The sequence below is a fragment of the Spermophilus citellus genome (genome assembly GCF_964194105.1).
Source record: "Spermophilus citellus genome assembly, chromosome: 5".
In the NCBI taxonomy this organism is placed as follows: domain Eukaryota; kingdom Metazoa; phylum Chordata; class Mammalia; order Rodentia; family Sciuridae; genus Spermophilus; species Spermophilus citellus.
This window is the reverse complement of record NC_138186.1, coordinates 129,506,845-129,521,305: the sequence shown is the minus strand read 5'-3', so window position 1 is coordinate 129,521,305 and position 14,461 is coordinate 129,506,845. Positions and strand designations below refer to the sequence as shown.

Below are 14,461 nucleotides of genomic sequence, written 5' to 3'. Positions count from 1 at the left end.
ATTTTGAAGAAAGGAAATGAGATGGTCAACCTGGACCTCCATTTAGGGGAGTGCTTTAGGGAACTTCACCTTTTCCCTCTTTTCTGAACTTGATTAAAATTCATTACTGACATCTCAAGGGGCCTATGGAAGTCCAGACTAGTGATCCTAATGGGACAGCCCTGGATAAGGACTTGACTGCTGCTATTCTTTCATATCAGTATCTAGCAGTTAACTTTCTTGGAAACATCCACACCTAGTGTCTAAAATATCAAAACAGAATAAGAGTATAAAACTATTTTAAAAAAAAAAAGTTTGTACTCCAGTCCCTAGGGTGATGTGGTCACAGTAACTCAAGTCATAATGCTGATTGTGGCAAGGCATGCTGCACATTTTGCTGAAAGACGAAATAACAAGGGAAAATGACCTTAAGCCCATGGACACTTAGGAAGTTGAAGCCAGAATTGGTTTGCCAAGACTGAATTCTTTCAGACTGGCAAAGGTGTATGTATTTAAATGACACCATTTGCAAAATTCAGCACAATTTCACAACAAGTTATGGTGCACATTCCATATGAGGACATTTCCTGTCCCCAGAAAACTTCCAATATAGTGAGGAAGACAAATGAGATAGAATCACCTGGAATACAGGTTCGGGGCTACCACCTAAGGGTAGTCTATGCAGCATGTAGGGAAGATATCGGGGGTCTCTTGGAAAAGTGAGATCACAGTAAGGACTGATAGACTAGTTCAGTTAGGGAAAAGCAGAAAAGGGAGGGCAGACAGGGTACATTCCAGGAATCACACAGTGTGACATGGGCTGTGGGAAGGGGTGCATGCTAATAAAGGAGGTTGGAGAGGTAAGTTGGGGTCAGAGCATGAGGATTCATGTGTTTTGACTTTCCAAAGGGCAAGGAACCAATGAGGGTTTAAGAAGTAAGGAAACTTTAGAAAGTCACTCTAGCTGCTGAGCTGGGATTGTGACTCAGCGGTAGAGCGCTTGCCTAGCATGTTCGAGGCACTGGGTTCGATCCTCAACACCACATAAAAATAAATAAATAAAAATAAAGGTATTGTGTCCAAATATAACTGAAAAAAATATCTTAAAAAAAGAAAAAGTCACTCTGGCTGTTGCAGGGAGAATAGGTTTGAGAAGCAATATGGGGGTCTTGTAGTAGTCCAGGTGCTCAGGTATAACCCAGAAGAGCCAGGGAGGTAGATCTGCCTAAGGTAGGGGTTTGCAAAGCAACTATAATGAAATGAGAAAAGGGAAAGGAAGTTGAGGACATGGACAAGGGAGAGATTATAATGATTGATCATGGAACCTAAGCAGAGGAGAGAAGAGGACAAACCAAGGGTGGGTAGTGTATGGTGTCAGTGGTCAATGGGGGACCATTTCAAAGGATTTTTTTGAAGCCAAGAACTAGAGAACAGGGAAATAACAGGAATGCAGAGGGAATTCGTGGCTGTGATAGGATGGAGGACGAGACATTGAAAGGGAGAAGTTTAAGACAATGGAGGGTCACAGTAGAAAAGGATCATTACTGTGCATGTTAAAATCATCAGGAATAAAGACCAGAGAAAGAGAAAGTGAGTCAGAGCACCATTTTGATGACTTTAGGTCAAAAGGGTGAATATCATCTTATATGTTTAATTCTAAAACAATGATGGCCGTATGGCAGAGATTCCCAAGCTTTTTCTGTTCATGGAATCCTTACAGTTTTTTTTTTTTTCTTTCCCCTAGGCCAAAAGAAATACCTAACATTTTATGTAGAGAGGGCCAAACAAGTATTTTTGACCTAACAACTTGGTAACTAATTGAAAAAACATTACAACATGTAAATTGAAAGCAAAAATAATATTTTAATTTCATTCTTCACCATCATTGCAAATGGGGCATGTGTGTCCTATGGGCAATGTATCACTTCTCAAATTTTGAAATCAGGTTGACACTGTCACTCTCTCATTTCCTATTCCACATTGGCAGGAATGTTTCATGATACTGCTGTGTACTTCAAATTCCATCATACTGAGAAATACCGATTTTCCTGCCTCTAGTGATAACTAAGTTGGATCACTTGGCTGGGTAGTGGCAGCTAAATCTATTGGGTGTAAAACTACATTTCCCCCTGTGTAAGCTGTGGGGTGGAAATTTTTTTACCAAGTCAATATTCTCTTTAATCTTCAGCCTCCATTGATGATCCCAGCCTCAGTCAACCATTTTATTGGGTTGCAAAGGAAGTTTTCCTCACTCCATCATCCCTTCTATTTATTGGCTAGCGTTCTTCTTTAAAGAACTTTCCTTTATGCACAGGGGTGTATTTATTATAATTCCTCCTTAGAAATCAGGGAAAGTGTTTAATGCTTTCTATTTAATTACTATTTTTTCTATAGAAAAGGGTTGTCTAATAGTAACCTCCAATGGCAGTAAATAAGCTTTTTCTTTCTCTCTTTATTCTTCCTTCATTTTCTTGAAAGTCCTAATGGATTCATAGATTTTTACAAATTGTCTACAAATTGTCCCAGATTTAGCCAGTGGGAGCCTCTTGAAGTTGGGAAGGTGCCTTGCAGTTCTCTTAAAGAAGTACAATCCAAGCACAGGAAACTGTGAGGTCAAAGACCCTAAGCTTGAAATATGCCTGGATATTTAAGGACAATGAATCTGCAAAAGAATGACAAGGACCAGAATGACTGGATGGGGGTGCAGACTGGCAGAAAGCCTTTCATATCATTCACTGGCTCTTTTATGCCAAGTATGATAGAGCTATCGAAGGGTTTTTAACAGAGGGGTGAATGTCGCATATGGTTTACTTTTAAAAGGAATCTCTGCAGCAGCCATGTGGGGAATAATTAAGGAAGAGCATGTTAGGAAGGGGGTAGAAATCAGGAATTCTGCTTTAGTCAGGTTAAGTTTGAGATATCCATGAGATATGCAAGTGGAGATATTAAATAAACAGCTATCTGGGGAGATATCCAGGTTGGGATATACATTTTAGAGTTCTTAGTTTATGCATGATGCTTAAAACTGTTTAGATAGGGGCTGGGGATGTGGCTCAAGCAGTAGCGCGCTCGCCTGGCATGCGTGCGGCCCGGGTTCGATCCTCAGCACCACATACCAACAAAGATGTTGTGTCCGCCGAGAACTAAAAAATAAATATTAAAAATTCTCTCTTTCTCTCTCACTCTCTCTCCTCTCTCACTCTCTCTTTTAAAAAAAAAAAACTGTTTAGATACAATCAATTAGAGACTAAGTGGAGAAGACAACTGACGCCTAAGACTTGGAGCACTCTCACGCCTAGATGCTGTCTAGATGATGGGAAACCAGCAAAAGAAGCTTAGAAGGGTGCAATGTCAATGGGGAAAAAAAAGGGGAGGGGGCGAAGATGGACACAGTGGTGCTTGTCTGTTATCTCAGGAGCTCAGGAGGCTTAGGCAGGAGGATCAGGAGTTCAAAGTCAACCTTAGCAACTTAGCTAGGTATGGGACAACTCAGTGAGACTCTTTCTCTAATATATATATATATATATATATATATACTTAAAAAATTTTTAGTTATACATGGGCACAATATTTTTATTTTGTATATTTATTTTTATGTGGTGCTGAGGATCAAACCCAGGGTCCCACACGTGAGAGGCGAGTGCTCTACCACTGAGCCACAGCCCCAGCCCTAGATAAAATTTTTAAAAGATCTGGGGATGTGGCTCAGTAGTTAAGCACCCCTGAGTTCAATCCCCAGTACCGAAAAGAAAAGAAAAGGAAAAGGAAGGAGGAGGAGATGAGAAAGAAAGAAGGAAGGAAAGAAAGAAAGAAAGAAAGGAAAAGATTGCAGAACTCTGAAAACCAGAAGTTGGGAGGGTTGCAAATAAAGTAAGGACTGAGAATGATGAATATACTTCACAATGTGGAGGTAAGTCCTGCAGGAAAGTGGGAACTAAAGCTTGATTGACAGAAAATGAGAGGAAGTGGTCAGATCCAGGTGAAAGGTAAGGGCAGTTTGGTTCTAGGTTGCTCATAATGGAGATGATAGAAATAGGCAAGCTTTGAAGATGGTTTTGAAATTGAGTCAATGGAGTTTGATGTTGGACTGTGAGTCGGGTTTAGGGTGGATGAAGAATTGCTGGGTTTTGGCCACAACGACCAGAAGAATGAGGCCACCATATGTAGAGACCTGCTCCTACTCTTACCCTCACCGCTGACTACCCTCACCCCTGCCTTCAGAGAGGCGTACTGATCTCCATTCCTAAGGGTCCTTAGGTTGCTCCTGCCTCTGGCCGACCAGGGGCACTTGGCCTTCAGCTTCCCCTATCAGCCAGGAGTGTGGCTATGAAGCCTTCTGCTTTCTAGCTTCCAAACTTTGCTTACTTCTCTCCCTCCCCATTCTCTTTTTTCTGTGTATTTTAGTCCCTTGAATTTAAAACAAAAATCCATTTACAATCATTTCTAAATATCTGTGATATTTAGAAAGAAACATAATGAATGTTCAACCTGGAGTTCAGTGGGAAGTCTCCTTGTTTTATTTATTTTCTAATTAGAAAATGATCATTATTATAGTTTGAGCAGGTCATTTGGCCCTTCAAAAGGCTTATATCAGGGCTGGGGATGTGGCTCAAGCGGTAGCGCGCTCGCCTGGCATGCGTGCGGCCCGGGTTCGATCCTCAGCACCACATACCAACAAAGATGTTGTGTCCACCGAGAACTAAAAAATAAATATTAAAAGGCTTATATCAGAAATTGCAGAGCCTGTGCTTTCTGAGTTAAAGGAATCATTCATTTAAGTGATAGAATTTCTTCCTGCTTTCCTCCTATTTCTTCTTCCCTTGCATGAAGCAGTGAATTTTATTTATGAGTTTCCTGAGAATCCTACCATTGAGCATCACCCTAAAAATAGTCAAAGTATGCCATAATCATTTAAAACCACAAGGAGTGTGGCTTAGACCATATAAGAATATGTGAGCGTATGGGTTTTGTGTGTGTGTCTGAATTCAAAGCTTTGCCCTTATGCACATTTATTCTTTGATGAGAATAGAGTCATAAAAAAAAACCCCAAAACAACAACAACAAACTTGTGTGCATTTACCTGCCCTCCCCCTCCTTTTGTTGTAAGCCTTCGTGGATGGGTACCTGATTCACACAAGGGAATTTGGAATCAAAACAGGACCTCTGCATGAACTCATATGCTGGTGGGCATGAAGCCTATTCTTTCTGATTCTTGCCGCAAAGTAGCCAGAGTTGGAGAGAACCCCTCTTGGGTTCCCTCCTAGGGATTTTTCTAAGCCCTAGTTTACATCTTCTTAGCCTAGCCTTGTGTCTGCCCTGAGTTATATGACACAGGCCATATACTTAAAGTAGATTTCTCTTTCTTGTTTGAGCAGAATCAAATTGGTTTCAGGTACTTGCAGCCAAGGGGTACTTACTAAGATCAAAGATGTGTGTTTCACTGATCAGGAAGGCTACTCAAACTTTCTCTAGAGAATTGAAGCAGTCTACCTCTACTGACATACTAAGGACAGCTCAGGACCACAGCTCTCAAATCAGTTTTCCTGGAGGCAAGCAAATTCCCAAGACCTTGGATCATTCATGAGGCTTTAGCAAGACTTGATCTCAGACACTGGCCATGGCCATGTCCCACCACATAGAGAAAAGCTGCATTAAAAATGTAGGCCTCTTTTATCAGCACTTCCTTTTCCAATTTCACCAAAACAGTTTTTTTTTTTTTTTTTTTTTTTTTTTTAGGTCTAAAATGCCCTAAATCCTGGGTTTAGGGCTTATTCTGAGAGGTTTAGAAATGCACTCCTAACTAACAAGAGAGGTGTGAGAATCAAATTTCTGGATTAAAAATAACTGTACTTCCTCAAATCAGATGTCCTAAATGATGCTGCTCATCCCATTTTGATTTTCTTTGATAAGGTCTTTCACTGAGTCTGTCTCTAACTGGAATCCAACACATTAGGAAGACCCAAGAGGCAAATATCCCCAAAGTTGTACACCAAATCAGCAGAAGAACTGAAAATAAAACCGAGGGACTTTTACTGCCCACTCCATCAGTAAAAACTCAAGGGACCTCCAGGGACATTGAAGGATGGAGCCTGTTTCTAGATTTTATTGGAAGATTTTTCTTTTGTGGGTGTTCCAAGTACAAATACAGAAGAGAGGGAGAGAGAAAGAATGAACAGGATGTAAAAATGGTGACCTGCTGATAGCATTTGAATATAAATGACACCTTAAAAGGAGATGCAGTTGTGTCCTAGCAAGAACAGCAGACAGGAAATCAGGTACCAAGTTTCCACTTCTGACTCTGCCATATGAATGAGCTGCTTAATTTTGGACACATTGTTTAACTTCTACGGACCTCTAAGTCCTGATCTGTAATTGAAAGTCCTACTAACCTGTCATCCCCAGCTCCCAAATTCTATGAAAATCTTAATCTCAAAAGTTTAACAACTGAATAAATTGAAGTGACAGTTATATCACGTAGTACTGAAATTTTCAGAATAATGCAACTCATTTAATATAATATTAAAAAGCTAACATGGCCCCCGAAATATATTCAATTAAAGATAGAACAATACAGGGGGGTTTTGTTTCTGTCCTTTTTTTTTTTTTTTTTTTTTTTTTTTTAAGATCTAAGGGAGCCAGAATAAAGATGAATTACAAAAGACAAGCAGAATTAATAATTATATGGGTTTAATCAGGGAAAGATTAAAAAAATCAAGAGGCTCAATATTGCAAGCAGCATTCATAATCATGGGCTTTTTAACCATATACACAAGACATAGAATGTTATTGCAGAGGAAAAAAGGGTTTGGAGTACAAAAGGTATAAAGAAAGATAGGTTTTGAAAAGATGATTTCATTACTCACCAAGGGAGAGAGTGGAGAATTGCCAAATGAAGATCTTGTGTCTGGGAACAACAACTGACGCATTTCAGTGAAGCAAAGTACCGACCTCAGATATTATCGTCTCACAAGTGGTTGGGCGCATAAGCAGCAATAAAGGTGAAACTTGGAAAACAAATTAAGGGGAAAAAGCAATAGAAGGAAGACAATGTAGGGCTGGGGATGTGGCTCAAGCAGTAGAGCGCTCGCCTGGTATGCGCGGGGCGCTGAGTTCGATCCTCAGCACTACAGAAAAAATAAAATAAAGATGCTGTGTTCACCGAAAACTAAAAAAATAAATATCAAAAAATGATTCAAACATGGGAACAAACACTATTATATTGAAGAGGGAAAACCAAACTGAAAAAAACAAAACACCAAAAGAATAACTCAGACTCTAGAACAATGCAGACAAATAAAAAAATCTATTGTGGGAAAAGTGGCAAAGCTATGGGAAAGTCACTGTGATTTTTTTTTTAATTTTTTTTTTTTTTTTTTTTTAGTACTGGCGATTGAACTCAGGGATGCTTAACCACTGAGCCACATCCCCTACACATTTTTATGTTTTATTTATAGACAGGGTCTTGCTGAGTTGCTTAGGGCCTCTCTAAGTTGCGGAGGCAGACTTTGAACTCCCTATCCTCCTGCCTCAGTCTTCTGATCTGCTGGGATTACAGGTGTGGGCCATTGCGCACATCTGGAATTTTTTAAAAGCAATATGTAGTCTCAGACATAAAATGGTTACTCTTAACCAAACCTTGGGCCTCTCTAGAGGTCATCTGTAATTATGAAGGCAAGCCAGTGGCGGGGCCATTCCACACACATTGTTTGTTTGTTTGTTTGTTTGTTTGTTTGTTTGTTTTTTTGGTAAGGATTATTTGCAAATCACCTCAAGGGAAATTAATTTCAAAGGCTGAGTCAGAAGCTAGGAAGTTGGCCCATCAATGGCCCTGGGACCAGGACACCACTGCTCAAAGGCCTCTTAGATCCAAGAGGGGCACTTGGGAAGGGCAACACAAAGAAGAAAAGAAGGAGTGAAGGACAAGGAAAGAGGCTTTTGCAATGAACAGCATGAATCTGAAGGATCAGGTTCCTCTTCCTTAGTAAGATTCTTCTCTTGGCATCCAAGCCTCTGTGGCTTCTGACTCTATGTCCTTACCAATGTCCCTCTGTTCAGCTCTCCCCTGGCTCTCTGCTCTGCAACCAAGCCTTTCTGCCTCTCCTTGACTTTACACAGAGTTTAGCGTGTTATCTGCCGCTCTCTATATCCAGGCACAATTATTTCCTAAATAACAACCGTGCCCCCTTCACTGGCCAGCTCTTGCTTCTCATTGGGGTCTCAATTTGCCCCTCGTCATGGCAGGGCGACCTTCCCTGACCAGCCTTCTCACATTGCCACCACAGCATTTTGTTCACTCCCATCCCATTCGTTGCCTGTCTCTCCAAAGACATGCCCACGTGGTATAGTTATTGTCCTCCCTCTTTGGAACATGAGCTCTTATTATCTTATCAGCCCTGGCATGCACTGGTTGCATGAAGAACATCATGATAGTTTGTCATTTCCTACCAGTTCTCCCAAAATAGTTCGAGGGATTTCCCTTTCTTCCAATAACGACAGACTTCCCACAGTCTCTCATCGCCTCTCTCCTAGATAAGTATAATTGTTTCCTAAATAATTATCCTGCCCCTTTCTCTACCCTTTCCACACATTTTGGTTTTTTTTTTTTTCCAGGCGATTCTTCCTAATACACACTCTTTTTTATTTATTTTTATTTATTTATTTATTTATTTTAGTTCTCCGCAGACACAACATCTTTGTTGGTATGTGGTGCTGAGGATCAAACCCGGGCCGCACACATGCCAGGCGAGCACGCTACCGCTTGAGCCACATCCCCAGCCCATACACACTCTTTTTTATGAGTCTCCCGATGGTGGCTTCCTCGTTGGTCAGACACACCTGTAGTTGAACAAGTTGGGTCGATACACCCTGGGAATCAAGAGTTATCTCAGCCAAAAGGGAGGAAAAGAACCTATGATGTGGTCTGGCTTTGGCTGGGTGATTTGGGGGATGGGCCTAGGAAAGTAGGTTACACTCTAGATTGGATATCCTCAGAAAGCAGGGGTAACTATACAACTGCATGTCTCAATACATCTGATCCATAGGGAGAGGAGGCCAGAACCAAAACAGGGTTGTCTTTGGTAAAGAAGCAATAGTCATTCATTGGCCTGAGAAAGGGGATACTTGTGTATTTTGTGAGAGGCAGAGTGACTTCATTTCAGCGGGTGCTTAGACAACATGATGAAGTGGCCTTCCCCCCACCCTTTTCTTTTGGTCATTTTGGCACAGTCTAAGAGTGGCCTCAGCTGAGAGTGGGTTTTATGATGTGGTTGATACCTAATATGCCTAACTATAAAAGCCAGGCCTGCTTCTGAATGTCACAGGCTGCTCCTTTTTAAATTTTTTTCTTTTTCTTTTTTCTTTTTTTGGTGGTGTCCCAGCTCCCCTGGTGAACAATACCAGGGGTCCTTTAGAGGCTGCGCACAAAGGTCGCACGAGGTGCCACACAGCCTCAGCGCGCCTGGCAGGGAGCATCTAGCCTCAGGCCGCCAGGGACAACCCCGCGGGAGGGAGCAGGAGGAGGCGGTTGGGAGGGTCCTCTAGAGGCTGTGCAGAAAGGCCGCGCGCCCTGCCGCACAGCCGCCGGGCGCCTGGCAGGGAGCTACGAGCCTCAGGCCGCCTAGGAACAACCCCGTGGGAGGGAGCGGGAGGAGGCGGTTCGGTGGGTCCTCTAGAGGCTGCACGCAAAGGCCGCGCGGTGCCGCACAGCCGCCGCGCGCCTGGCAGGGAGCGTGGAGCCTCAGGCCGCGAGGGACAACCCCGCGGGAGGGAGCGGGAGGAGGCGGTTGGGTGGGTCCTCTAGAGGCTGCGCGCAAAGGCCGCGCGGTGCCGCACAGCCGCCCCGCGCCTGGCTGGGAGCATGGAGCCTCAGGCCGCGAGGGACAACCCCGCGGGAGGGAGCGGGAGGAGGCGGTTGGGAGGGTCCTCTAGAGGCTGCGCGCAAAGGCCGCGCGGTGCCGCACAGCCGCCGCGCGCCTGGCAGGGAGCAGCGAGCCTCAGGCCTCCGAGGGACAACCCCATGGGAGGGAGCAGGAGGAGGCGGTTCGGAGGGTCCTCTACAGGCTGCGCGCAAAGGCCGCACAGCAGCAGTGCGCCTGGCAGGGAGCGTGGAGCCTCAGGCCGCTAGGGACAACCCCGCGAGAGGGAGCGGGAGGAGGCGGTTCGGAGGGTCCTCTAGAGGCTGCACGCAAAGGCTTCGCGCGGTGCCGCACAGCCAGAGCTGGCCTGGCAGGGAGCGTGGAGCCTCAGGCCGCGAGGGACAACCCCGTGGGAGGGAGCGGGAGGGAGCGGGAGGAGGCGGTTCGGAGGGTCCTCTAGAGGCTGCACGCAAAGGCCGCGCACGGTGCCGCACAGCCGCCGCGCGCCTGGCAGGGAGCGAGGAGCCTCAGGCCGCCTAGGGACAACCCCGCGGGAGGAAGCAGGAGGAGGCGGTTCGGAGGCTGCGGTGCCCCGACCATACCTGGCTCTAGGTGATGAACTCGGTGTGGGTTTCCTCCACAAACGTCCACAGCTTGCTGAGGAAAGCCAGCACGTTCCAACTCTGCTTCAGCGTTAACCAGACACAGGAATTCCGAATTTTACACCCCAACCCAGCGGCAGTGGTGGTGGTGCTGGCCAAGCCTTAGGTGGCGGCGGCAGCAGCTGCTCCCCGAGAACGCCCACCGCATGGGCGCAGCAGCTCTTGGGCCCCGCCCCCCACCCAGCCCTGCAGGGCGCTCAGCTAGGCTAGGAGGCCCAGTGACCACAGGTGACAGACAAATCTCTGTGCTCTGCCCATGGGCGCAGATTTTATGATTTAATGGCATCCACTGAAAAATCCTTTTGAATTCCTAATTGGGTCAAATTATTTAAAAATTAACTATGCCTATTATATTAAAAAGTAAGGGGAAATCTCCCACAAAACACAGTAAGACTGTTTTATAGTAATAATAATAAAAAGTGCTAAGAAATTGGCTAGTGTATTAATTAAGCTCCCAAGAATAAAGTATCTCAAAATTGTTATGCCAGGTAAAAGCTACTGAGATATTATATGAGAGTATAGAAAAATCATCATTAGCTATGAGAAATGTTTCTGCTGTTGTTAAAAAGGATATATAACACTTGGCTTAATTTGTTTGTCTTCAAAATTTTACTTTTGTGTATTTAATACATAAAAAACTAAGATCAATTACTAACTACTCAACAGAGTTTTCTTTGTGTTACACACATAACTCATTAAACAAATGCAAATGATAGTCACAAGGAAAAGAGCTTCTTACCTTTCGAATAACTTGTTGCTGCTGTGCATGCTTTGCTCTTAATTCAGACACCTCCTTCCAAAGGGACTCATTCTCACTATTATAATTAAAAAATAAATAAATAAAAAAGATTTAGTCAGAAAACCAAACCCCAGTATCTTAATTAAGAATACTAGAGAATTAAAAAACACAAACCTAGAGAACTTAACTATGTTTGTTTTCACTATGATATGTATTTTTATGAGACCAGAAAGCTGGTTCAATAATACAGGAATGACAACTATCTCAACACAACTCCAGAATCGTTCCCTCTTAAATGTATTATCTGCTATTCATGGCAAAATATACAAAAAAAAAAAAAAAAAAAAAAAAAAAAACCCACTTAAAACACACTTCTATATCCATATGGTAGCAAGCAATTTACTCCTTTTGATAATGTGGTTCATTACTTTTTTTAATGTTCATCACTTAAGTGAGGTTAGAATTTGTGAATCACCTTAGGAAACAAAAGTGACATTTACTGAACACTTGATGTGCTTCAGGCACTATGCTAAACATTTCAATTAAGCATTTAAATTTCTCTAAAATCAGCCAAGTAAGGAATAATTGTCTTGAAAGATTAGGACACTGAGGTACAGAGAATTTGTGGGAACCTGCCCAGTGTCACAAAGATAATTCTATAACTGTTAAAGCCAAACTAAAGTGAGACTCTCAAACTACCTTGATAACTGTCTCAAACAAGCATATACAAACCACTGTTTTATTTTTTTAAAAGATGTCTGTATTTGGGGTGAAAATGGGAGTTCAAAACACAATTTGAGTCAAATGTATGAAAGATGATATATCATGAGCTATGTAATGCTTTAAATAATCAATAAATAAAAATTAAAAAAAAAAAAGATGGAATATTCAACAATGTCAAACCAATAACTTGCCCAATACTAAGATTCTTTTCCTTTGCCGTTTCTTAATTGAAATTGCACTGTGAAAATGGTGAGAAGATATAAAAGATAATCTACCAATTAAATAATTTTCAACTTTTGTTAATCTCCACAAAAGCTATTTTTCTCAGTCTGAATTATTACAAAAAGAAATGTGGATTTAAATACAGAGGTATATGAAAAGGAGATTTTCTTTAATACTTACTTACTGAATAACTGCTATATTTTTTCAGACGCACCTTTAAAGATGCTATTATCTGCCTACTAAAGGAGGAGATCATTGCCTCTAACACTTAAAGGATGATCTGGGGATCTATTTCCTTAAGAGCTATACTAAGATTCAAAGAATTAGGTCAAAGTATAGCGAACAGACACATCCTCAGTGATTAAATAAAATATGCAAAATGGAGAAATTTATATTTATTCAAAAAAAGAACCAAAGCCCAAGGTTACTATTAAAATATAGTTAGGAATATAACTGAAATGGGTGAAGAATACTTCAAGGAACTACTCTCAAGCCCTTGGAAACTATTAAAGGGAAAAATCTCACCTGCTTACTAAGAGTAGTAAAATACCTCTCTCTCTCTCTCTCTCTCTCTCTCTCTCTATATATATATATATATATATATATATATATAAACTTATTACTTTTGTAAGTTAGGAAAACCTATCAAGTAATGTCATAAAACAAAACAAAGCATCTTTTTGAAGAAAAGGTTTAAATAACATTCTCCCACACCTATGCAGAACAAATATCAAGTAGGGCAAATCTCTTGGGTTCTTTTATTCCCTACTTTTTGTGTCCTACTTTTTCCTAATAGAACTCAAGGAAGAATTTTAAAGGAGGTGGGGGGGGGGGGGATGAGTAGTACATAAGATTTTTTGTGTGTGCCCTCTTTTGTTTGTGAACACCTAAGTAGAAATGCATTTCCTACACTAAAGATTTATTGTTTCTTCAGTAATATTTGTTTATCAAATTGTTTTGATGTTCTTAGGTTCATACGTGATCCTGACCATCACAATTAAAACGTGTTATTAAAGTTAAGTCTATGACTACAAATCAAAAGTAGTAAGAACCAATGCACCAGACAACTCCAACACCCAACACATTAGTACTATATTTGGAAGAATGGTTTACCTTTTTAATTCTGAAAGTCTGGACTCAATTGTTTCCTGTTTTATTTGAACCTTCTGAGCACTACTTATAATTTTTGTTAAATCTTCCTGGCGAATTTTATTTTCTTCTGGTTTTGAAGATGAAACCTTTCAAAAAGCAAATTTAGAAAATCAAAAATACACGGCACACCCATGATTATAATTCAAAGCTTCCCTATTATAAGAATTTTTTGTGATCTACTCAAAGGGAGATTTTGTTCTAAAAGCCCAGGGTGGAATTCTAGGAAAAGAATACACTTCACAGCTCATCCAGAGAGAAAGCAAGAAATAATCAGAAAACAAAACAAAACAAAATTTCTTTAAGTTTCCATGAGCAGTAACATCTTAGGGTTTTTTTTCTTTTCCTTCTGCCAAATTCCCTGTAATTTTCTCAAGCCTTTTTATTACCACATTCCACTTTTAATTAAATTTATACAGTAATGGCTACATGGCAGGTCATTTTCTTTCATGGTTTACAGCCCTTTTATGGATTTAGTAAAAATATCTTATTTCAGCAAAAGATATTCATTCAAAAATGTAATAATTAATGCCTACCATGTACAAAGTACTTATTCTGTACAATGGATATATATCAGTAAACAACAAAAAAAGTCCTACAGTGAGGACTTTTTTTCAGTCAACACAGGAATGAACCTTCCTAATATAATAATGACTCTTCATCCTCAATCAGAATGTTGTAAGCATTTTCCTTTCATCAAGAAAATAAAGAATGAGCTCTCACTACAGATGAACACAGGGAAAGGTGGAGGATAGAATATTTAATTAAAGTTTTATTGGTCTGATTCATTCTAACAAAGAACACCTGAGTAATTTCTGTACATTCTGCATTACAATAGCTAAAATTGCTCATTGGTCAATCATACATGTCAAAATCTTAGCTAAATAATGTTAACAACAACTCACCTTCCTTTTAATGTTCTCCAACAAGTCATCCTGGCCTTGTTTGAAGAAAGGATGCTGAAATTCAACAGGATCATCTCTTTCCTGCTTTACTATTCCAGAGTCAATATGTACTACTTTACGGAAACCATCTGAAAAAAATTGAAAATTTAATCACACTGGAATTAGACAATAGTCAAAAAGTCACAATGCTTGTGTGGAATTTTCCTTTATCATCTATCTTAATGAGAA

At 41.1% G+C, this 14,461-nt stretch overlaps 1 pseudogene across 1 annotated transcript in view; it reads right to left on the bottom strand.

Moving 5' to 3' along the window:
- The window catches only part of LOC308649998, a 125,949-nt pseudogene that overhangs the window by 76,359 nt on the left and 35,129 nt on the right, over window positions 1-14,461 (bottom strand). The window contains exons 28-30 of the transcript in view: window positions 14,234-14,361; window positions 13,293-13,417; window positions 11,235-11,310 (exon numbers count right to left, since the gene is read on the bottom strand). The product of the transcript in view is annotated as an uncharacterized misc_RNA (transcript). The remainder of the gene's footprint in view (window positions 1-11,234; window positions 11,311-13,292; window positions 13,418-14,233; window positions 14,362-14,461) is intronic.